We start from the raw sequence: 25,253 nt of genomic DNA on the forward strand, positions 1-25,253 counted from the left end.
ATCCAAATGATAGATTCAGCAGTCTTTCCTTCCCCTTTTGCTCCTATAATATGGTCTGTAGCACATATAACAATGTTATGTCACAGCTACATAATCAGGTTCTGGAAGCTCATTTTGAGGATTGCTCAAAATAAAATACATAATTCTGAGTGTCTAAGAAGAATGTAAATACTGATATTCCTGATAAACTGCTATTTCCTCCTTTTTTATGTCAGTTTCATATGTTTTGTTATGTTTGAGTGGTGAATAAGAAAGCTAATAAGTAGATTTTAAGAGAGGATGCAGAGGACCATCTCTTGTTTTATATACAGGCATTTGCAAGAGCTGTTGAAACAGAAGTTGACCCCTGAAAGGGAAAGTTTGCATTGAATCATTGTATATTTGCAAAAGTTATAAATTCCTGTATTTATTTTTATAATCCTGTAAGCACGTACATTCTAGTAGAGTAATCAAAAACTAGAGCAGTTTTCAAGGTTATTGATCCTGGAAAACACAGTGTTTTCCATAAGGAGACTTCCAAATATATTCAATGTAAATGTCATGCCAGGTTGATCTCTTTCATGCATATTTGCTGCTGAAAGTACAATGCATATGAAGATACCAAATAATATCCTTGTATTATTTTCACCTTCCAATCTAAAAATATATTTAGTCTCTGTTGTGGTTTATATTCCATTTCTTCCTTATACCATGATTTCCTTGGGAGCTTAAGAAAATAACTGGTTAAGTCTTGGTAAATGAATGCGTAGAAGCATTAGTATTTTTATTTCACAGTGCAGAAAGGCTCAAGGAGTTGGTGGAGCCTTTACTATTCTGCCTGCTGGAAAAGGGCTGTGACTGGGTGGGTGGGAAGTCTTCCAACAAGCTGTTGAGGCATGTAGTAAACTCTATTCATTGGCCTCGGGACCTGTACTGGATTTAGAGATTTCTCCCCAAGATTCAGTTGTGAGCTACTCAATAATTTCTAGTAGCTAAAACTTCCTAGAAACAAAGATGGAACATCCCAGTGCCCAGCAACCTCACAGAAACCAGTTTTAAAGAAAATAATTAAATTTGAGTATTTTGACTAACCAGAATAATAATGACTAGTAATAATAATGAATCACTGTGTGCCTTTAATCACATTGGCTTGGTTAGGGAGAACAGGATAATGTAATTTCAGTAATCTCCACATATCTACTGTCAGTGAAAATAATACTTTTTCTTGTGTGGCAAAATATTTGTGCCAAATGATAAAGGAAAAAATAAATCCTGTAAAAGCACATGGTAATGAACAGCGAGTGGTTAGTTAGAGTCACAAATTATTTCATCCCTCAAGAGGCAAACTGCAGAAAATATGCATCAAAGATTTTATGGATTTTTTTAAAATGTCTTTTAAGTCCTTTTGGCTTGCAAAGTAGGCCTAATCCTACAAGGCTGATGGATTGCTTGAGTAATTTGAAATAGATGAAAGATCAGTAAATGTCAAAAAAAAAAAAAAAAAAGAAGGCAGAAATATGGATAGTTGCATTGTGTCCTACATGTCTCTTTTCACCCATATAGTTTTTGTTTTGTTTTGTTTTGTTTTGTTTTGTTTTGTTTTGTTTTGTTTTGTTTTAATAAGGAGGTGGAGGGCTGCCAGCTCATTTATCATCTATCCTTCCTAGCTTCAGGCTGAATAAGAAAAGGTTACTCCTGTCAACTGGAAGATGTACTCTGGGGAGAATGATTTTCAAACCATTTACAGGTCACTTTAAGACATGTAATTATACCAAAACCTCTAAACTCTAAAAATTGAAACATAAAATTTTTTAAATAATAGCAGATGCAAGTCTTTTAAAGCATTTAACTATTCTGTGTGAACTTTCAGTTGTAATGATTTTAATGTCCCTTTCCCTGACTGATAAAAGGTTTTTTCCTTTGTCAAGTAGACTATGCTGTATACCAAAGTAATTTATTTTTATTCATTGAGTGTAGGTTCACAGGGATTTTTATTATCATCCTGTTTTCTGCCATATAGTCAGCTCCAGGAACTGACTGTTTTAAAAGCATGCCACAGGATATCTGAATTTTTACAGAAAAAATACTGACTTACATGGGGTACCAGGTGCTAGTGTATTTTTTTACATACCAAACCTTCCATCTTTTTACTTTCTGCCAAGAACTGTAAGGCAGAGATGGCAAGATCCTCAGATTAATTAAAGAGGTAGTAGGTGCAACACTGATAAGGAACTTCCCAGCACTAGATACTGGATGTGACATACTTTGGCAGTAATTCCAAATGCAAACCTGCTTCATCCTTGGTATTTTTTGTTTCAATATTTACTTACTCTGATATTGCCTATGTTAAACTACATAGACAAACTTTGTAACCAACTTCCCAAGTGTTTTTGTAGATCTGTTTCACTAATCATTAGAAATAAAATGTTGCATCTCTTTCTTTTACTGATCTTTGTTCTACCTCTAGTTGACACAGATATACATCCAAATTAAATAAGGAAATTTGCTTTGACTCAGCATGAAAAGGCAGGCAAAAATAAAGGCATATGAAAATAGTATCTGGTATTACCTAGCTCTTCTATTAAAAGAAATGCAGCAAGAATGAATAGGTGGGTTCCTTGGATGATAGGAGATTCCCTTGGAGCCTTAATACATAGCCTTAATTTGGGAAAGCATCAGTAGGCCTCAGGTTTAGGTAGATGTTAATCTGCATCCCTCCATACTCAGGGAAGGATGCTGAAGAAACAAGTTGTTGTTCACCACTAACAGTGTAGGGATTATTTGTTTCAGAAATGTAGCCAAACCTCAATAAGCATCAAAAGTCTTTTTTTAGTGTTTTGGCTTCTAGGTTGAATATTTCAGATAAATCACTTCTGAAAATAAACAGAAATCTGTAGAGCCTGAAAAGGACAGAGTGAAATAAAATGCTAGTTTGTAACATGTTGATTAAAATTATTGCTTGGATCTCTAAAAAAATCTGCAACCAAAAGAGAAATGCAGCCAAATTTTCTTTTACAGAGTGAAGTGCCTCATATGCAAGACTGAATTTATGGTTTGATTATTGTCTACTGAGCACATGGTACAAATTATTTCATAACCCCTCATGAAGTAATGCTCAAGTACTTTTCAGATTAACTTACAGCTAAACAATTGATATCTCCTGTTGAAGAACCATCCCACACATTAAAGTATTTGTCAGTTCACAGTAATTTCCATAGTATCATTAGGATGTATCTCCTACGGATGAAACTAAGCTGAAGTGTGAGTGCTTCTGTATAAAGAGAACAACCCAATGTAATTCTCATATGAGTTGCTGCTGTTGGCACAACTGTAGTGGCCATTTGAGCTTGTGGATGTGACCTTGCAAACTACAGTCTAACTGGCTGCAGTCTTCTGGGTATTGTCCAAGATTTGTCTGGTATCTAGCCCAGGAAAGAGAGAATTAATATGTCTATATTTACATTATATGTATACACATACATAAGACACATAAATAATGCATAAATACACATTTAATGTTTATATTTACATATCAACATATATATTCTATTACAACAATTGATAAGCAAGCATTTATTTATTATTTAGACTTGCTTTTTAAGCAAATCTACATCAGAAGCCTGTCTGCAAATAAATATTGGGACAAGCTATAGCTTCTTAATTTCAATTGAAATGCATAGCTCACATTTTATACTGTAATACAAAGAAAAAGCTGGTGTCATCTTGAAAATTTCTTGCTTTTTTATGCATGTTAGTCAAGTACAAGATGATTTTTTGAGACCATAATTTTCTGGGAGCTGGTAAACATGTATCTGAGAGACAAAATGGATCAAAACCACCCTCCCAGAAATATTTGTGAGTACTTTTCTCATGAAAGATGTATTATAACATATCCAAAAGTCATGAGAAAATAAATAAGCTTCCCAGGACTGTATTCACACTTGGCATAACCAATTCTATCTTAAAATACACATTATGTATGATACAACCAAAACAGTTTTCTAACACCTAAGGAACCAAAATCGCAAATGAAAAGAAAGTCATGTAAAGAAAAATTACCTGATGAAAATGTTTCTAAAATTTGAAATGCTGACAGAAATGTACTGTCACTGCCAAAGTATGTCTGAGGAATTCTAAAAATGCTAATTTAGATATACTTTCTGTGCATCCTGTACATACTACTCTACTTAAAATTTATGTGTACTTCTTTTAAAAGGTTACATGCTTCTGACCAGTGAACAAGACTGCCAAGTTTTCCCAGGAGGCATCATTAGGTCTTTTTCTAGTGCCATTCTTTTCCCTATTAGCATTTTTTTAGTTGAAGTTTTGTCATTTTTTGCATTCATCATAGGAACCCATATTGTAAGTTATTGACTCCTGTGATGTCAAAATACCTGGTCCCTGTCACCTTGTAACTTTGGCTGCTTAGATATCAGCTATATTGGAAACTAGTTGAATCAACAACAACAACAACAACAGCAAAAAAAAAAAAAACAAAAAAAAAAAAACAAAAAAAAAAAAAAAAAAAAACGAAAAACAAAAGGCTTGATTGCATGTTGTAGGTCCTACAATATTTCTTCTCTCAAATCTAAGCTGTTTGGAACTTGACTAGGATAAGCACTACATAAATTTGGCCAGCAGTACAAAAGTAAAAAGCAGGAGTTTTTATGAGCTTCATATATTGATTAGCACATTGCTTCTGACATTGATTGCATGCTTCTCACTATAAAAATTACAGTAACTCTCAGTGTTCAGGTGGTCTTCATTTTATTGTGCAAGCAGACAAATATAGTAAGTATCTACAAATACTCAAACAGTTGGAGTTCAGTTGGGTAACCATATTTAGTAAATACTTTCATTGTGTACTTTCTGACATAATTTACAGTTTTCTATTCAAGATTATATTTCTAGAACTTTGTATAGGGAAAGCTCTGGAGATAGCATAACTGGCATGACAAAGAGCTTTATAATCTCATTAAGAAAGTATTGCTAGGAGGGGCTAGTGAGATCGCAAGAATATAATTTTAGAAGCTCATACACATTGTCAATGCATAAATTAATTGTAGAGTGTAGAGAAGAAAAATAAAATGTGTACATTTCATTTGTAATGTGTAAATATCTTCATTTTTCATGCCATTTTCAATCTCTTCCTAAGCTTGGAAAGATAAACTTCCAATAAGCAACTGGGATTTCTTATTTGTTGTTGACAAATGAATTATTTATGGATTGAGACAGTAGGATGGGCAATCACACATAAATATATTTTCTGAAGATTTTGATGAAAAAAGGAGGAATAATTACAAAAAAAGTTTGATGGTGGATTTGTTAGCATCATGTGTTGTTTAGATTTAGGTGTTTTAGTTTTTACAGAAAAAGATGTCTCAACAGGTATCACGAGGATTCCTTGGACAATAGAGACTAGCAAAAATCCCCAAAATTTTAGAGAAGCATTCCCTTTGCTTTTAGTAATTCTTCAACTGAGGGAATTAACATTGTAATTAATTTTTCCTGAAAGTGTAAAAAGCTTGAGATAATATAATTAAAATAGGCTGTTTCTGAATCTAAATATTTCTATATCTTTCAGGAATAAGTAAGTAATTTATACAACAGACAGTTGTGCTGGTTTTGCATTGGAGCCACCCACGGAAGTGATTTTTTTCTGAGAAGAGCTGCTGAGAACTTCCTCTGTGCCTAGCAAAACCAATTGCTGGCTAGCTTTGAGAATAGGCATGTTAATAGCCAATTAACATGATCTGCCTCTCTAAGATTCACGTTTTAAAACTAACAAACGCCGGGAACGCTCTCTCTTTTTTTCCAGACTGAGAACAGGTAACATGGCCGGCCTGGCTTCCCCTGTCTTGGCGTGGCTGGGCCAGGTGGGCGCTGCCATGGGGCCAGGCCCTTTCCAGGGAGCCTGAATTGCGGTGAAAAATCAAGACCCCACAATTCCAATAAAGATTTGTAGGGACGTTATATTCATTTCAGCACTGGACACATGTGAGGGATCTTTGCCCTTCAAAGGACATGAGTGCCCCTGAGAACTCCCAATCCTTTTTTATTACTCTTACTAATTTACATATTCATTAAATTTCACAATAGGTTCATGCATATTCATTCTTCTGATTTCACGTTACACTTACTCAGTTTTTGTCAGAAAGTACAGAGAGAGCTCCTGGGTCACTCTGCACTGTCTGTTTCAAGGTTGGAGGATTCTTTCTTATCTCTTATCTCTTTAGCTTGGAATTTTGCATTCTTTCTCCTTAGCTGGGGCAGTTTTGCTAGTGCTGCAGTTACCAGACTAAACAGCATATTTTAGTTACGTTAGCAAGCTTAAAGTGGCACATTTCACCTAAATCCAAATGGATTTCTACCCTGTTAAATATTTACTGTGTCTCAAGCCCACCAGGCTCCATCTCAGCCGGGCCGGGCCCCAGGGGCTGCCAGGCGGAGAGGGGAGGCCACAGGGCCCTGGCCGAGGCAGGGCTGGGCCACGGCTGGTAACATCTTGTCACCAGGTGCCCTACCCCAGCGTGGCTGCCACAGGAGATCTCCGGCTGAGGCCAGAGGCGGCCCTGCAGCCCACGCAGAGAGTGGCCCTGCGGCTGGAACTGAAGGCAGCAGGGGCTGCAGACCGGCCATGCGGCCCACCCTGACACGCCCCGGTTTGGCCTGAAGTACATCGCTTTAAGTGCTCCCGCCACAGCCCAGCAGAGAGCACATGGCAACCCGCAGGCCTGGGTGAAATTTAACTCTTTCACTGCACAGATGAAACTTGTAAAACATTGATCCTTTCTCGAGTGAAAGAAAAAAAACTGAGTGAAGACACGTAGAAGACAACATGAGACACTGAGGTCAGTAAAGAAGAAGACAAATTCCAGAAGGGAAAGAGAATGAGGAGATGCCATTAGTTTTGGGCTGAAAACCTCTTGTAAAGCTATGGAGAAGAATATAATTGATATATCAGACTCTTTTTCCCTGTAACTTATTGAAAAGTATGGGGGATGAAATGTACAAATTGTTGATATGAGCAAAGGTATCCATGCTAAACCAAGCAGATGTTGAAGTAGCTGTGATCCCATGAGAAGTTTGAACAGAGAGAGACGAGTGATGAAGACCCTTTGCCCCCAGGGAAAGAAGAAGAAGAAGACCTCTGTTCCCAGAGATGAAGATGATCTTATAGATAGATAAAGAGAACCTTTGCTCTTGAACAGTTCATCCTTAAAATAGTACCCCATATGACATAGCCCGTAAACATAGTTGTGAGAAGGCTGCAAAAAGATGGGAGGGACTTCACAACTGTAGCTTGCTGGGTGGCTGCTATTCATAGAAATTAAAAGCCATGAGAGAACTGTTTTCTTGTGGAGAACTTTCCATAAAATGACAAGAGGCACTCCTCTCCCTTACTGATCTGAAGAAAGACTGTTCTAGAGGGGATAAGCTGATTGAATTGTTTCTGTACATTGGTAGTGGGAAAGAAAAGGTTGTAGGGGGAGAAGTGTTCTGAAGGTTTTATTCTGATTCTTATTATTCTTTTAGGTCTGTTAATAAACTTTTCTTTATACTCTTTAAAAGTTTTGAGCCTGCTTTGCCTTCCTGCTAATCCTATCTCACAGCAAGGAATGAGTAAGTATATTCTAGTGGGTGTACTGGCATTTAGCCAGTCATAGACCCACCACATTAATTGGTGCATTGGCCAGGAAATCTCAAATTGGCCAGCCAAAACCATGACAACAACTTAACAGATGCTATTAGTATATAAACAATATCTAGAAGATATTTGCACTATGTTTAGGAAGATTTATTACTATATGATTTTTTGTAATTTCTTTTTTCAAAAAGGAAAAACTTTTGTTGTACTCCTGAATATGTGAGTACAGTTAATAGCTGGGCATGTGCTCTAACTTGCAGTGTACTTACGACAGATAATAACATATGTCCAAATTATACTGTCTGGGCAAAAATAGCCCAAATAAGGAAGCTTTATTTAGGCTAGTCTTTCAGGTGCTTTTACCAGATTTACAATGATGCGGAAATTACATGGCTTAGTATAAATCCAGTAAATCTCCCTTGCTCAATTGAACATGAAGTACATTTCCTAGTTTTTTTCTCATTTTTTCTTGATAAAAGGCATGGGGCCCAGCATAGAAACTTTCACTAAAAGTATTCCTTTCTGTGATCATTGGCATCCTCACTGCACATATCACTTCAAAGTTGATGATGTTTTCTCTATAATTTTCTTGGTGTCTTCCAGTCATGCCTCTGGATTTATTGGTCTTTTTTTAATGACCAATAAATGCAGTGATTTCTCTTTATCTGAGAATGGGGTAGCCATTTTGGGGGTCTGAGGCTGAAAGGAGGTTTCCCTTAGTTGTCTTGTCCCTTAACATTTTCCATTCACAAGGTTCTGCATAGCAATTAGTCCTGAGACAATATAGTCATGGCCATGATGAGAATGGTCATGGTCATGACAATATGGTTGTGACAATATGGTCATGGCCATGTTTTTGTAGATGGGACTAGACTCACTCTCAGTTTTTTAAGAAGACTCTGACAAATAAAACAAAGCAGAAGGATGTAGATGGTTTTCAGGTAATACAGCAAAGTTAAAATCTATATTTTCATATGGAAGAGTGGTTATCTAGTTTTGAATAATGGGGAGAAGAGCAACATTGGTTTCTTTGACTGTCTAGCTTTTGGGACTAAATAATGATGCTGTAGAAGGAAGAGAATAACATGGTGATGCTGCCCAAGTACTGAAAAGTAGAAGGGACATGAGTGAACAAAATGATTTCCTGTAAATTGTCTAAGCCCTAGCCTCCTAATAATTACTTTAATAAGGTCAGGGTTTTATTACTACGAGGTTATTGACAAGGTATGCTACAACAAAAAGGTTTTGTAATGATGAATTAAATATGAATGTACAGCCTTGCTATCAAAAACAGTACAGACTATAGGATTAAAAACTAGACAGTTAAGGATAGGACTCTGTAATTAGTAGGCAGGTGGTTTTTTTCAGTGACTGGCCTTTTTTCTCTTGCTTCTCACTTCTTCAGGTGTACAATAATGGTTTGCAAGTGTAGATTTTTGGGGGTGGTAGCAAGAGGAACAGCTGTTTTTTTAAAGCAGGCATTGCCACCTAATGAATTTTCTACTGAGCAAGTTTAACCATAATTTTTAATTTGAACATATTCTTTACTAGTGTGGAAAGGTGCAAAATATTTTAATCGTTTTTACTTTTTAGAACAGTTAGTATAATGAAAAAAAGGTAGTCTTTTCTTCCTTGGTAGGATGTTGATGAAATGAGGGTGGATGTCACATGGTTGAATGACTTGGAAGGAATCGAATTGTGTGGGCTGACAGCTCAATGACAGAGGTGATGAAGAAATTTAAATATAATTGATAAATCACTTCCTGGTTTTGAAAGCAGTCATCCTGGGTTTGGTTGGGATGGAGTTAATTTTTTTCTCAGTAGTGTTTTGGATTTAGAATGAGAATAATGTTGATTAACACACTGGTGTTTCAGTTGTTGCTAGGTAGTGCATACTCTAAATCAAAGGACTTTTCAGTTTCCTCTGCTTTGCCAGTGAGGAAGTGCGTAAGAAGCCATGAGAAAGCAAAACCAGGAGAGGTGGCCCAAAATTACTAAAGGGATATTCCATACCATACACTCATGGGGCAGGTAGGTGGGAGCTGCTCATACAGCTTGAGGACAGGCTGGACATCCTCAGGTGGTGAGCCATATTGAATTGTCTGTCACCTTTCTTGGGGTTTATTTATCTCTTTTTTTTTTTTTTTTTTTTTTTTTTAGTCTCACTTTTGTTACGGTTGTTTTTGTTATCATTATTATTACAATATTTTAATTCTATTCGGGTTTATAAATTTTTTCCCCAGCTTTCCTAGTCAGCCTACTGTGTGGTGGGGGGGGATTGAGAAACTGCGTGTTACTTAGTTGCTGACTAGGATTAAACTATTGACAGCATTATATTGTCTATGTTTATGAATTGCAACCCAGAGGAAAAGCAAAAATCATATTGCTCTTCATGCCTACAGTGCTCAGCATTGTATCTCACTATATTCAGAGTCTAAGTTTATGGAACAGCTGTTTTCTGACAGCAAATACTATTCACATTTTCTCTTTTGTGAGTATTATTATAATTACTTTAAATGCATGTTAGTTGTACCATATTCATCTTGTTCCTGAGAATTTAACTGCATTCAGGGACAATACTGTCTTTTTTGGTGATTTTAATGAGGTAATAACATACAGGAATCATTAGCCCAAATGTAATTGAAGCCTGAAACTGTGACAGCTGAGAAAGTGTTGTGTGTTTTTAGTGATATGAAGACTGTCTTCAGTTTAAAAGTAAGCTGCTAATAGATGTTTAGAACACTCTTCTTTTTCATTAACAATGTGAGTCAAACTCTGAATACTTGACTAGGAAAACAACTTCCTGCTAAGCCAGTGATATCACAAATCTACCATGTTTGCTAAGCTATTGAGTTACACTGGGCCACTATAACAATTCTGAGTGATAAATAGGTTTCACTAAATATTTCATCTTTACATTTAGTGCTGGGGGAAAAAACTGAAAGAGTTTACATTACACAAAATTTAGATTTCTTTTTTTTTTTTGTCTGACAGTGAAATTCTGTCCTACCCCTTGACAGTCTTCGTCAATTTAAATGGTTCGAGTGAGAAGTATGAGGAAATGTGAATGAGGGGCTAGATTCACAAAACTAATGGCAAAGAAGTAATCTTCCTCCTCACTGAAGTATGTAACTCTGGGTGTAAATCACCAAAAGTGCATGAGGAAGTTGTTATTCTTTTCCTCAGGAGATGTGAATTTAGTCCTTTAACCCATATTAGTGCCCTAGCTACCAACAGGTATGTATTTTAATATTTCATTTTTAGATACTGCTGCTTTATCTTCCCTAATAAATAAGCTAGGAAAACTCAGTAAGTCAGTGAACCTCAGCATTAGATTGCAGCATTATTAGTGTTATATAAAAACTAAAACAGTTTCACAAAAATGAATATGAAAGACCCAAATCAGAATATATATTATATTTTAGTGACTAGAAAACTTGTCAGATGGGGAACTTTGGCTGAGTTCACTTTCTGTTTCATTTATAAACAAATATTAGAGTCCAGATATCACATGTAAATAATGTAATTTCAAAGACACTGTTGAAGTTAAATCCATTTACCCCAGTAAAATAAAAAGTGCAAAAAAAAAAAAAAGCGCAACTATAAAAAATCGTTTCAAAATGCCATTATTTTTTGAAGTCCTGCTTACATGAAAACTGAAATGATAATTCAAAATTATATTTTGTTTATAAATTTGCCTATTTAAAGTACCATTTTTTATAACTTTGCCCTTCTTTTCTTTTTAACAGCACCTTCAGGCTTGAAGGAGTATCTATATTTCGAGGCACGTCAATTAATTTGCATATCAGATTCATCATTGTGACTTCTTGCAGGCCAGATCTGAGAAGTAACCAGGAAACCTGACCCTTAGTGGAGAATGGAAGAACCCTGGAAGTCAGAGCACAACTGAGCTCTAGTATAATCTGCATTGAATCATTTTTCTCAGATCTGACAGCTACAAGCTGAGTCCTGGCAAAAGCCACAGCCTTAAATTCCATTCAGTGGGAAGGAAGGATAAGAGAACTCAATGTTTTGCCCCGTTGCAGAAACTGCCGTCTCCAAGCCTGACACCTGAGTTCTGTGCTGAGCAACGAGAGTACCAAACAAGGAGTTTTTTATGGGTACAGCCAGCATCAACAAATATTTCAGTATGTAACCAAAAGGAGAAAGGAAGCACTAAGTGATTTCAGAAGATGGATACATTTGTTGTAACAGAGGAGTGTTACTGTCTGTGGGGAAGAAGACCTCTGTCATCCCTTGTATATATTCAAAGCCATACAGGAACAGGGCATAAGTGAAATTAAGTCACTTAAAAGGATGCTGTCTCCTGTCCTTCACCCAGCTTTGAGGAAGTTCTGCTCTTAGAGATTGCATCTCAATGCACTTCTATTATTTGCACTGTCACTTCCATTCAGGGTAATGATGTGTGCCACCATTTGCACAGATGGCCCCAGGAGATTTTTGACCACAACAAGCTATACTTTGCCAGGGCTCCAAATGGAATTTAAAAGTTAGAACTGAAGAAAGACAATTATGCTCTCTTTCACTATGGGGATCTCTTCACAGAAAGGATTACAGTCCTTTCTTAGGATGAAATAAATACATGCATATACATACATATATACATATGTATATATATGAAAAAGCAGCAACATGATAAGGTGTATTTAAAAAGGGGATATAATATTTTTAATAGCATCCATTTTTTATCATATTAGCAGCTGAGAAATTTAATCTATTGAATTATACATCAAAAAATGTTCCTGTTGAACATTGACATTTAATCCCAGTTACTGCTAACGAAGTAATTTGTAATATGTACTTGACATAAAATTTTTCTAGCCATTTGTCTATACTTCATGGAAAAAATCTAACAGACAAGCAACATTTTCAGTTTATTTTTCTAAATAAATATGTTGTTTGTATTATTTGCAGTCACTCATTTTGGCTGGTTTTCGTTATCTCCAAAAGTGATTTAAAGACAGAACCAAAACACAGGGATTGTTTGTTCTTGTTAAGCTGTAATGATTTGCTGAATGAAAGCTTTAATATAAATACTGTAATTTGTAAAATGATGAAGTATATTTATATAGGCAAATATGTATGGAAAACAAAAGGAGGTATTTTAACTCTTAATTTCAGAACATAGTTTATTTTAATATCCACAGGAAGATATTAAATATATTATGGGATAGGGTTTTTATTATCAGTGAGTTTTAGTAAGTGAAAATTTGGATGTTTAAGAATGAAATGAATGTAGTCAAATAATGGTGGTTTCCCAAATTCTACAGAAACCTTTTGCCAGCTGTCTCATTTTACTCAAAAACTGGTTTAATCATTTGAGGGGTTGGGTTTTTCTGGGGTGTGTGTGTGCTAAGGTTTTTGTTTGGTGTTTTGTTTGTTTTGGCATACTGACAAGACCATGAATTTGATAGTATTTGCTCATAATTTGAAAAGCCACAGAATAAAAGATTGTTTCTTAGAACAATCTACAATTTGCAGTTAAGAACAGTCATTGTTATCCAACTAATGCAGTGTTTTGTTGTAGAGTTATTGAACATTTCAATGCTAGAGCTGTTTTGAATAAAAATTGTTTTTCCTTTTTTTCTTAGTCCATTAGCCTATGTGTAATTCAAAAAGAAAAGTAATGCATTTGGTTCCCAGTTCACTTAAATCATTCATCTTAAGTCCAGTTATATGTATCTGGTTTTTAAAGCTGAATAGCTTTTCTTTCAGTTTATTGCTTTATGGAAGTGTATAAGTGCTCACTAACAGAAAAAATACCTTTCAACAACAAAAATTAATTTTAAAAAATCTGTGGGTTAACTTTGTGAAGGGCACATATCTTAAAAATGTGTTGCTCTACTCTAATGTGCTAACAAGTGTTAATGTGTGTATGTTGGTGTGTGTATGGGCACGCATGGCACCCTTACCTGCTCATGAATGAAATGCCAGCTCTGCTGAAGTAAGTGCCACAAATCCTGTTACTGCAAAAGATGTTCATGTTACTGTATTTTTTGGTGAAAGACCTGACCTGTGTCTTTGCTTGTGACTCTGAAGCCATAAACAGCTTTTGAAGTTTGTCAGGAAATTGGAAAATTAAGTAAGTTTATGTTAGGCTCCCTCATTTGGCAAAAATTGGGATGATCTTATGATTTGACTCTTTTTATGAAAGTTAGTGGTCAATTTCCTTTGGTGCAATGGATAAATAAAACCTTTGTATTTGTTAAAGAATGATGTCTGTGTTTTGTTCACACACAATTTAGCTTTTGGCTTATAGTGTTCTTACTGTGATGTTATTTCTGTGTCATTAGAATATGTTATTTGGACATATAACTGGCATAGACTTGGTTATCCTCCCCTTTGGGATAATCTATATTTTAAAATTGGAGAACTTCTTCTTTGAGACAAGTATTCAGTTGTTTAAGAAGGGGACAACATTATTGAAACAATAAGAAAATTTCAGAATGATAATTTGAACACTTCCATCATTGCCTAATAATAACACTTGAAAAAGCTCTTATTTATGTGAACAAAATGCATTCATCTGTATTTGAAAATAGCCAAATAAAAATCCAATGGAATAATTCGTTATTCTTGCAAATACTTTTCTGCTATGCTGAGTTCTAGATCAGCTTGTGTGTAAAAATTTTATTGCACAAAACCCACCTAAAACAATGCACAGTTTTTTTCAGAAAAATACATGAGATATGAAAAATAATTACATGGTCCCAGGAGTGGTTTTATATAATGTGTGCAATGCAAAAATTATGAACATACACCAACATGTAGGCCTAATTTAAGTGACAAATATAATTGGAAGATAACACTGCTAACCATAGGTCTCAATAATCATATGCTGTTATTTGCACCTCTGCTTCACTGGGATTTCATGCTGGAAAGTAAATTTCAGTGTGCATGCACACTTATACAGTGTCATACATCATGTCTTATTTTACTAGCAGTGTCATTGGGAGAAATTCAGATTGCTTGATTTTCATAGATTTAAATTAAATCTTTAGATAAGTATTCAATATTGGATAGAAATTGAGATGATGTCTGTATATTGTGCAGATACTCCCATGAGATAGCATTTCAACACACAATTTCAGAAATTGTTGGCAAATAATTGTCACTGAAATGCTTTTTCATAGTTAAAAACCAGAGCTGAAATGCTTTTTCATAGTTAAAAACCAGAGGAGACAATTAGATTATCTTATTGAACAGCAAAAGAATGGTGTTATTTCTGTTATGTTCATCCAAGCATACTGACAAGACCAGCAGAACTTTTACAACTAAGATGACTTTACAGCAACTGATGGGTCCTTTTGTAGATTTATGTGTCATGCATATAAGAAATGCCTACAGAAATAGTTCAAGAGTAATAGTGCATTGTTTCATTAACTTGCATTTGAAAAGCCACCTGAAGCAGCCAATAGGCTTGAAAGGATGAGGTGTGCAAAACAAAATGCTGACCATTCTAGACATGTCTACAAGACAGAATTTCAGCACTTGAATTTTTTAAAAGACAAGGATCACCATCATTCATGAGAAAAATTGTGATTTGTTAAAATAGATCTTTTGTGGACTGGAATAAAAAGATTACAAAAACCTGGTGATCACTAGGATGATATAAAAGTGCCCCGCTCCTGATAGAGTTGCCCCAAGTGTCACATGTTGAGAATATCCCCAAGGGACAGGTTTTTCTTTTTTCTCTGGCCAGTGATGTGCTGGGTACATTGGAAGGCAGTGCTGTTAATAAAAGCTGACCACAAGGTAGTGGTAGGCTATTGTCTAAGGAGGGGTGGAGGAAGGACAGCCACCACTCTGCCCTGGAACTTCCCCCTAGGGAGGAGGCTGTTACTGAGACTGGATCTTAGAAGGAGTCTTAGAGCTGACTGCTGAGACTAAGTCAATGACTTTCATGGACTGGACTGTTGAAGATGCCATGAGAGAGGAAACAAAAGCCTAGTGGATATTGTTCAAAATACTTCTCTGTCTAGATTCAATGTCCCTGCAGAGCTGCAAGGAAGCCATGAAATCTCCCCACAGTTGGTCTCAACTTCTGAAAAGACAATTATAAACAAGGACTTCTGTTAGGGAGAATCTGGAAGGATTACTTAGAGGGTTAAGTCATGGCAGATGGCACAGACACTATTTAAAGTATTATTGAAGGCAGAGAACAAATACATTCTGCTTAGCTAGAAAGGCTTGAGAAAGGGTAAAAGGGAAACCACACGGCTAATCAGCAGGGTATCCGAGGCTACTGAGGGCAAGATGTCCTTCAGATAGCTGAAGATTTTTAAAGAAAGTTTAAGGACTAAATGTAAGACTAAATATAAATTTAAAAAAGAAAAAAACAAAAACCAACAATAAACCCAGAGCAACATTAATCAAATCAATTCCAAGATACTTAAGAGATTTCTTGACTAAAATAGTTGAAAGAAACAAGAATTAAGAAATTCTGTTTCTACAACAGAACCGAAGGAAGTCTGGGAGACCATCTGTAATGCTGAAAGATAATAAAGGAAAACAGAAGCACTTTTAAGAAGCTATAGGAACAAAATGGTCAGAACATTTTAATTCTGCTCATGCTATGGAATGACTTTTGTAGTTTCTCAGACACTAATTTTTTTTGTGGGGGAGCTCATATGAAGTTATTGTTTGTCACTTCAAGGTGGTACAAAACAAAGCGAAGGGATATACACCTAAGATTTTTAAAGACACTCAGAGATGAAATAGCCAAATGGTACCTGTGGCGTACCATTAATTCTTTATTTAAAACTATTTTTATAGCTTTTGAGATGTGGTGTTGCAACTCTTTTGCCGGTTTTAGACTGAAAGAGTGTGGTCCATTAAATCAGTATGGGGCAAAAGGGTTCTTACTATAATAATTTCTTTCTAAAAAGAGCTAGAACACATCTAAAGGTGTCGATATTACCAAACACTGCAGGAAATTGCACAGATGGCTAAGAAAAAACACAGAGGAAACTGCAGCTGGCTAAGAGGATAGTTCTTACAGTCATAGCAAGATGTAAAATATTGGAGAAAATAGTGATTTTTTTGGTGTCAGTTTTCACAGGTCACAGAGGCCAAGAGTGAAGTTCCAGGGCACATATTCTATGATCCATGTGCATCAAAATATATTTGAATATGTGAATGTGCTGGAAAAGTAGTGTATAATTATCTGGTAAATTTGGTGATCATACTAAGTTATTAAAGGTGTTAAATAGGAGTGGCCTGAATGACTGACTAAATTAATATCAATTCATTAAAATTAAAAATTAAATTCAATTAAGATGTAAACTGATATAAGAACAATTTTATATTTAGCATATTTAGCTTTAATTTAGCAGTTACATGTTTCTGTGAAAATGTTGGTCTTGTGCTTTGGAGGTCAGAAAAAAATGCAAGTATGCAGTTAGCATTTGTTAGGAAAGCAACAGAGAAAATAAGTGAACATTAAATATATCATTGTATACAGATAAGCAGTAGCCTAATATAATATATAACTTTTTAAATACTATGCCCAGTTCCTTGACTGGAAAACAAACAACCAACCAAAAATATGATCAAACTGAAAAAGCTTCAGAGAATGAGTAAAAAGGTGGAAAAATAGAATGCCAGGATTAGATTCTGTCTGTGAAGTGACAGCAGGTAATAATTCTTCTGCTTAACAGAGATGTGAAAGAGAAGTCAAGTGACAAGATCATGAATGGCATCAAGTGTGCAGTAGCAGGGGACATCAAACAAATCTAGCCATTGGGAAGGTCAAAAATAACACAAAAATGTTTGTTTAAGCAATGTGGAGGGAAGCTGTGGAACTCTTTCACTCAAAATATATTTCATGAGCTGAAAGTTTATGGGAATTAGGGGTTGTGAGAAGAAAAGGAAAAGTAGTAATTGAGAGTTGCTAAATGAAATGATCCTGATTTTTTTTCTAGTGAAGACCCATTGGTGTCACAGTGAGTATAATGAAGATAAATTTCTACATGTGTGTTCTGGATCACTGTCAGCTGCTTTTGTGGCTCACATATTCCATTTACATAAACTGAAAACAGGGGGCAGAAAATTCTGCTTTCACAATATATACTATGTACTTTATAGAGGCACAAACAAATTAGCAAAACCAGCCAAGAACTTTCATATGGAAAGCATAGGAAAAAAAATCTTTAAGACAGGTAAAGGATGATGTTTTGGAGGCTATGTCATTATTAAAAATTCACCTGCTCAGTAATGTGTTACATTGAGGTTTATCGATTGACATTTAAATGAACGTGTAGTTATTAGGAAGACTAATGTCAAGCAAGAAACTAATGCATCAGGAAGTAAAATAATCCCAAAAAAAAAAAAAAAAACAACCTTCAATCTTTTGATTAGTGCTGCTACATATTTCTTTAAAATAAATATATGTGTCTGTTTAATTGTTTCCTTAACTTTATCACTGAAATAAATATCCTTTACCAATAAATATAGTTGCATTGCAAGTTGTGAATGGAAACCACCTGGATAATCAGATTGAGAAGCTTAGATTTCGAGAATCTGAGCCTCATGTTGATCAGACAAACTCCCTTTGAATTACCTATATTTGAATAACTGGGGAGTTTTCACAAATTTCCACCAAACTGACAGCAATTGGGCATATGAAAAACCATTATTTATAGTGGAGATTTTGATACTTTATTTTGTTAGAGAGATTAATACCTAAAATATATTGCTAGAAGACCCAGTCAATAGGATTTAAAACTTTTGAAAATTAAAGTGATCTAAGATTATAAATGAACGAAAATCTATATGTAATGTGTAATGCAATGAAACTTATTGGATTTAGCCTATTATTTGTTTCCATTTAAACAGATTTTGCAACAGCAATAAATACATTATGGAAAAATAATTGTACAATAAGATATTTTTCCTAGAGAAAAATGTTTTAAGTTGTTGTATCTGCAAAAGTGCATACATTTCTAGTTATTGTAATTTATTGAGCAAAATATTTATTACTGTTGTGACTATCACTGTTAAAATTGTGGTGCTATTGATGGAATAGGACAGTACACTTGGTTTTAAAATTCATATATTGTATTTTTAGAAAAAATGCTTGCTTTTTCTCCAGTTTCTCTATAATGCTCTCTGCTTTCATCTTGCTAAAAGAGACTTCTGCTTAGCTCATTCCTCTGCTTTCAAACCACAGTTTTCACTGTGACATTATAAAACTAACTTAATTTATCTGCTGGGAATTAATTTCTGTTGATCATATGCCCTCTTCTTTTTGCTGAGAAGGAGATATTGCAGGATTGTTAACAGGCTTATTTAAGTTCAGTTATTTGTACTGATTTTATCTTTTGTTAAAGTAAATGCATGGTTTTTGTGTGCAAAAGCTAGCTAAGGACACCATCTTTACTATAGACTGTTTAAACAGAGATTTCTTAATTAATTTAGAATATCTTGAAAATGGATGAGAAGTATTTCCATCTGGCTGATTATGGCTTTGTTCTATTTGATCTAACCATGTGTTGTTTTGAGTGGAATTAATTTAACTGAGTGAAATCACTAACTATCTTTTTTTACTTTGCAAAATCATTATTTTTCTGACATTGTAGAAGATCCTACCTCACACTTAAACAAGACTTTAATTAGGGTTTAAAATTTCTTCATTTTCTTATTGTGCACAGACAGCAAACAAACAATGATAAAATGCAGAGTAGCAAAAGGGAGATATTTTCAAAAAAAACCCAAAAGGTAAGCAAATTCAAATTTGTTTTGGAAAGATGCAGTCATAAATGAACTGAAAATGCCTTATAAGACATCCCTAAAATATCTAAATTGTGACATGAAAAAGGAGAGGTCACACTGAACATTAAGTTCCTGGAACTGATGCCTGCGGAATATGAATTAATAAAGGGTAAAATATACATCATCATTTTGTCTTCAAAATTTCAAACTTTTGCAGTTAGGGCAGATGAATCTAAGCGATGCTAAAAGGTCTGGTTAGGATGTCTTTCTGGTTAAAAAGTGTTCTGGTTTCGCTTTGGAGGTGATCAGCCAAAGCTTTGACTTCATAACCTTCTCTGATGGTACAGCCACACTTTCTGTGGATCCTGGTATTTCATAATGAAAACATTTTTTCCATGCATACAACCTGATCTATCCAGCTTGCTCTTCAAGACCACTATCCCTTCTATAATCCCTTTTATATTATTTACTACTGCTGCAAGGTGTTTATCTCTGCTTCTTCAAATATGGCCCTTAGCTTTAACTTTGCCAGACTAAAACCAGCACATCTCACTCAACCTCCCCATGCCAGTCATGTTCTTTAGGTCCCCTGTAGCCTCTGCTGCAGGTTCTGCACAGTTCGTCCAGCTCAGGGCAAGAGCACATTTTTGGCCTCGTGGTCAACTCTCACCCTCAAGTCCTTTCAGCCTAGGTCCTTGCAGCTCATACAGTCACTCTCCACCACCCACATCTACTCTACCCTAGGTGCAGAGCTTGGCCCTTCTGCCTCTTAAATATAATGACTCTTCTCTAGGCAAAATCCATAAGTTTTCTTAGATCCTGCTGACATTAATTTCTGTCATTCATTATGTCAGTTGCTTTTCTTAGCATCATCCAGAAACTTGTCAAGTTTGCATTCTGTGTCATAATCCAGGTCCCTGATTCCATGTTGCATCATGGCAGTCATTAAGACTGGTAGAGTATGATTTTCCACTGGTAAATCTCTGTGTGTTGTTCCTGATTGCCTTGTTTTCCATGTGTCCTCAGAAATTGAATGAATGCTATTTGTGAACTTTCTGGTGTAAAAGGTGAGGCTGCTTTTTTTAGTGTTCCCTTGATCTCCCTTCTGTCTTAATATGAACATAATATTTGTCTTTTTTCAGTTCTTGAGGACCTTTCTTGATTACCATGATTTTTAATAGATGATAGTATCCTTGTGTTCTCTGCAGTCAGCACCTCTGACACATTGAGGTCAATTTGATCTGGCATCCTGTACTTAAGTTCAACATTTTTAAATTGCTCCAAACCTCTTGGTCTCTTATAAGCCTGCTTCCAAAATAAGACAAGTATGTGCAGAATTTAAAAAGTAGGCTTTGACTGAGGTGAAAATGTCATTAAATAATTCAGCCTTTTCCATATAATCTATCAGTCAGCTGTGTCTCCCATTCAGCAGTTTATATTTTCTGTGAATTTCCTTCTGATATTAGCATGCTTGTAAAAACTCTTCCTATTACATTTATCCCTAATTAGTTTTATCTCTGATCAGGTTTTGGCCTTTTTATCCTTAACAGAGTAAGCAATACTTTTATAAATCTTCCTTTGAATTCTGTCCTTGTTTTCACTTCCTGTATGATTTCTAGCATGTAAGTTCTCTGTGTAATGGTTCAGGCCTTTAACACAAATTTCTGGTCTACCTGCATGAAGGGGTCCTTTTCTCCTGAGCTTCAAATAATTCTTCTTCAAAGTCAGCTAATTATTCTGGATACTCCTTGTATGAGACTCCAAGGGTATTAATCAGCAATATTCTAAATAAGTAAAAATCTGCTGTCCTGAAGACAAAATCTTCTGTCCAGAAGGCTGGTCTTTGCCTTTCTCCAAATCTTGATCTCATCTTCTCCTGGTCACTGCAATCTTGATCTCATCTTCTCCTGGTCACTGCAACCCAAACTAACACTTATAAATGTTTTTTCCTCATTGAGCAGCTGGTAAAACAGAATATTTCCCTGGCTGGGCCACATTAAAGTTCACATTAGAAATTCATACGCAGTGCTCTGAAGACCATTCCACAATGCTTAAGGTTTGTATTTACTTCTTCAGTAGATGTCTATATGGTCAAAATTCTTATAATGGACAAAGGGCTCTGATCAAGGGATTCCTCTTAATTGTCTGTAGACAGCTTCAGACATGTCATCTTAGGCAAGCTGTAACAGATCTGCATCAAATCATCCTGCTACATCCTCTTGGACCTAGACCTGGAGGGTCTCCACAGACACCTCCTTGGTTTCACACCAGACCTTTCCTCAGTCAGGAATTTTCATCACATAGCACACATCTCTGCTTCCTCTGTACCACCTGCCTTCCCTTGGCAGGCTTGTGGAGCAGCCTTGTGTTGTCAATCAGTCCAGTCTACTGGAAGCAGCAGTGCTATGGAACTGAAGAGGACAAGAAGTGAATACCATATGTCTCGCAGTCTTCATCTTTAGAGCTCTTGATGCACACAGTAACCTGACAGGAAAGATTTATCCCTTATTTTCAAATAGAGAGGCAGGAGCGTGACCAAGGTAACATTTCTATAAATGGGAGAGAAGTTGTCAACTGGGATATGAAGCTGGGAATGTGGATATTACTAGCTTAGTAATCCACTGGGAGCCAGGAACATAGGAAAAGAAGGTAGAGTGAGATCCTAAGAATAAATGTGAAAGGTACACTTGTAATGTATTAGTCAGGTTTTCAGAGAGCTGTGTCCTGTTCATTATGATACAGATGAATAATGTCAATAAGGCCACTTGAAACAGCTGGATGACTCAGCAGGAAATACTTGGTTGTCAGAGTTTAGAAGGGTATAAATTTTTGATCAAGTTACTGCAAAAAGGTTTAAAAAACATAAAATTTGCAAACATTGAATATTGCCTGTTATGCTGAATGAAGCTTTGAGACCAAAATAGTTTGTCATTCAGGGAAGCATAGAAATTATTTTAATATATTATCTGAATTTGCTTTTAATTAATTTGTGCTTAACCCATATGCATATGAAAATAGATGACTATCTGTATGGACAAAATCAATACAAATGGTAGAAAAATTTAAATTGCTTGGGACTTGACTTCCACTTAATCTGTATACTTTACAGGATGAAAAATGTATGTCCTGACACAAGTAGATTTATTCTCGCTTTAATTTCTGTTGACAGTATAATGCTAAAGGATTTACTTACATTAAAATGAGACCTGTCATTTCCACTACTGTTTTTCCTAGTCAACAGCAGATTGAGTCATTAATGTGTGTTTGGCTACTTGTAGGATAGCTCCTGAATTAAAAAAAAAAACTTGGGATTTATTTTCCTGTGAGGATCTCAGTAAAGTGTGGATGGAAAAAGAGCTGAGAAAAAATAATATTTCTTTCTCATTGTTTGAGATCTACTATGTGAGAAGTAGAGTTATCTTCTGGATATACATCGTTCTGCTGGCATTAAGCATGAGCAGATGGGAAGCTGATTTAGATTAGCCACTTAACTTTAACTAAAGGTACTTAAGATGAATCCTTCATTATTTCAGATCATTGAGATAAATATGTTCATGTTTAAAAAAAAATAGCACTTTAGGGCAATATTCATGGATGGAGCATTAACTTTAAAGGTAACAGATATTCAGATAACAGATACACATTATACCAGAAGTCTTGTAACACAGGAAAAACCAATTTTTTGGCCTTGTTACATTTGCCATAATCAGAAACCACACTGATACTAGAAGGTAAGGTTTACCTAGATAAATAGAAGATAACAATTTCCTAGCTTTTCATATTTTTTAGATTCAAACAAGTATTACTAGGTTACCATCTCTACTTGCCTGCATTAATATTTAACAGGTCTTTTTCGAACCTACTCTATATTTTTCTTTTGGGGGAATCATATTGACAAAGCAGAGACATGGGCAGATGTATTTACTCAGAATATATAATTTAAACATGAACCTTTCTAAGCTAAAATATGTTTTGAAAAATTTTCAGACCTCCATTAATAGGAAATGGGCATCAGTATAATCCTTGAGGGATGATATTTTAGTTTTGATTGGAACAGGAAATGGAATTTAATGACATCTCTAAGGACAGAAGGATTAGGGCTGCAGGCAAAAATATGAACATAGGGATTTTCAAATGCTTGAACTGCAGAAGTAATACATTCTGTTCTTCTACCCGCTAGAGTTATGTATCTGATAAAAGTGTGCTTACTACACAGATACAGAAGGATAAAGATTACAGTCATCACCTGCTGTTCTTCCAGCTGGGTTTTCATGTACTTCTTCATCTTCATAGAAACAGTCAGTTTACCAGGGGGATGTCTTGTGGGGATTTTTGCGATTATTATGATCAGGTTTTAAATTTTTCTCATTAGATATTTAAATATTATGATTTTTTTTACAATACTATTTATTCTGGTGTTTGAAAGCTCTTCTAATTTGATGGTACAAGTATTTTGAAAGTGTTTTATTTTTGCTGAGAAGTTTTGGGTACCAAGAATTCTTTGAAGTTTTTGGATACCAAGAATGTGTGTGACCAGATTTATCCGCTTAAATTCTTGTCTGTTATTTTTGTTTCAGTGTTTATCAAACCTCATGTCTTTTTTCATTTGTTTATTTTTTAATATAATTTTCCAAAATAAGTTTTTTTTCTGCTCAAACAAGGCAGCATAATGCAAGTTTTTGTTATAATGACATTTAATTCTTTTATATATAGATTTATATTTAAAGGAACGTATTTTGTGTTGGAGGAAAGTTGCACAAAATTACAATTCTGATGTTTGAAATTTTTAGATAGTACATTATTTAGTGTCACAAAGATTGCACACTCTGATCTTGCATGCTTAGATACTTTTCATTTAGTTTTGGATGAAGCAGTTTTGACATTTATCTTCATTGTCATTGTGCCAAGGGCAATTCATTTTATTTAATATCTTACTGAAGAACGGAATGACAACAAGTATTGCAGTCAAGTATTAGACATGATACATACTGTGGTAAAGAGTATTCCTGAGTCAACATTAATGAATCAATAATATTGTACAATGCAAAAAATAGGATGACTTTCCTTTAGAATGCATATGACAATTTTTGTCTATTTCCAGTGTCCAATATAGAAAGGATGCTAAGGTTTTTTTCTGGGTGTTCATAAGACTACATTTCCAGAAATAAATATTTCTCAGAGTGTGTTTATGTAAATCATGATCATCTGAAAGCAGAATATGTTTACTGACGGTTAGAACTGAGAGTCTCAGTCTAACTGTGAAGCACGGAATCCCTGGCTATTTACTCCTTGGAATCCATTATAGTTATTTCTTTGAATAGAGTGTTTTTTGCATAAATAATGGTTAGTGAGCTAATAGCATAAGCAAACCACTCAGAAAGAATCATTTTTAGCACTGCTAAAGCACTGCTGAAATTCTCTAAATGACAAATTAAATAAATGTATTTGTGAATTAATGAAAATTTGGAAGGGGAGGGGGAAGAAAAGGGAAAGGGAAAGGGAAGGGGGGATGGAAAGCGGAAGGGAAGGGAAGGGAAGGGAAGGGAAGGGATGGAAAGCGGAAGGGAAGGGAAGGGAAGGGAAGGGAAGGGAAGGGAAGGGAAGGGAAGGGAAGGGAAGGGAAGGGAAGGGAAGGGAAGGGAAGGGAAGGGAAAAGGGAAGGGAAAAGGGAAGGGAAAAGGGAAGGGAAAAGGGAAGGGAAAAGGGAAGGGAAAAGAGGAAAGAGGAAAGGGGAAAAGGGGAAAAGGGGAAAGGGGAAAAGGGGAAAGGGGAAAAGGGGAAAGGGGAAAAGGGGAAAAGGGAAAAGGGGAAAGGGGAAAAGGGGAAAGGGGAAAAGGGGAAAGAGAAAGGGGAAAGGGGAAAGGGGAAAGGGGAAAAGGGGAAAGAGAAAGGG

The 25,253-nt window shown here is 35.5% G+C and overlaps 1 protein-coding gene across 4 annotated transcripts in view; it reads left to right on the forward strand.

Moving 5' to 3' along the window:
• Nucleotides 1-14,219, forward strand: part of PRR16 (proline rich 16) — a 147,975-nt gene extending 133,756 nt beyond the window's left edge. For all 4 annotated transcript variants that reach the window (XR_010994653.1, XR_010994652.1, XR_010994655.1 and 1 more), the window contains one exon: nucleotides 11,377-14,219. The gene's annotated coding sequence lies outside the window, so the exon portion shown is untranslated. The remainder of the gene's footprint in view (nucleotides 1-11,376) is intronic.
• The last annotated feature ends 11,034 nt before the right edge of the window (nucleotides 14,220-25,253 follow it).

This window comes from Anomalospiza imberbis, chromosome Z (assembly GCF_031753505.1).
Source record: "Anomalospiza imberbis isolate Cuckoo-Finch-1a 21T00152 chromosome Z, ASM3175350v1, whole genome shotgun sequence".
NCBI classification, from domain to species: Eukaryota; Metazoa; Chordata; class Aves; order Passeriformes; family Viduidae; genus Anomalospiza; species Anomalospiza imberbis.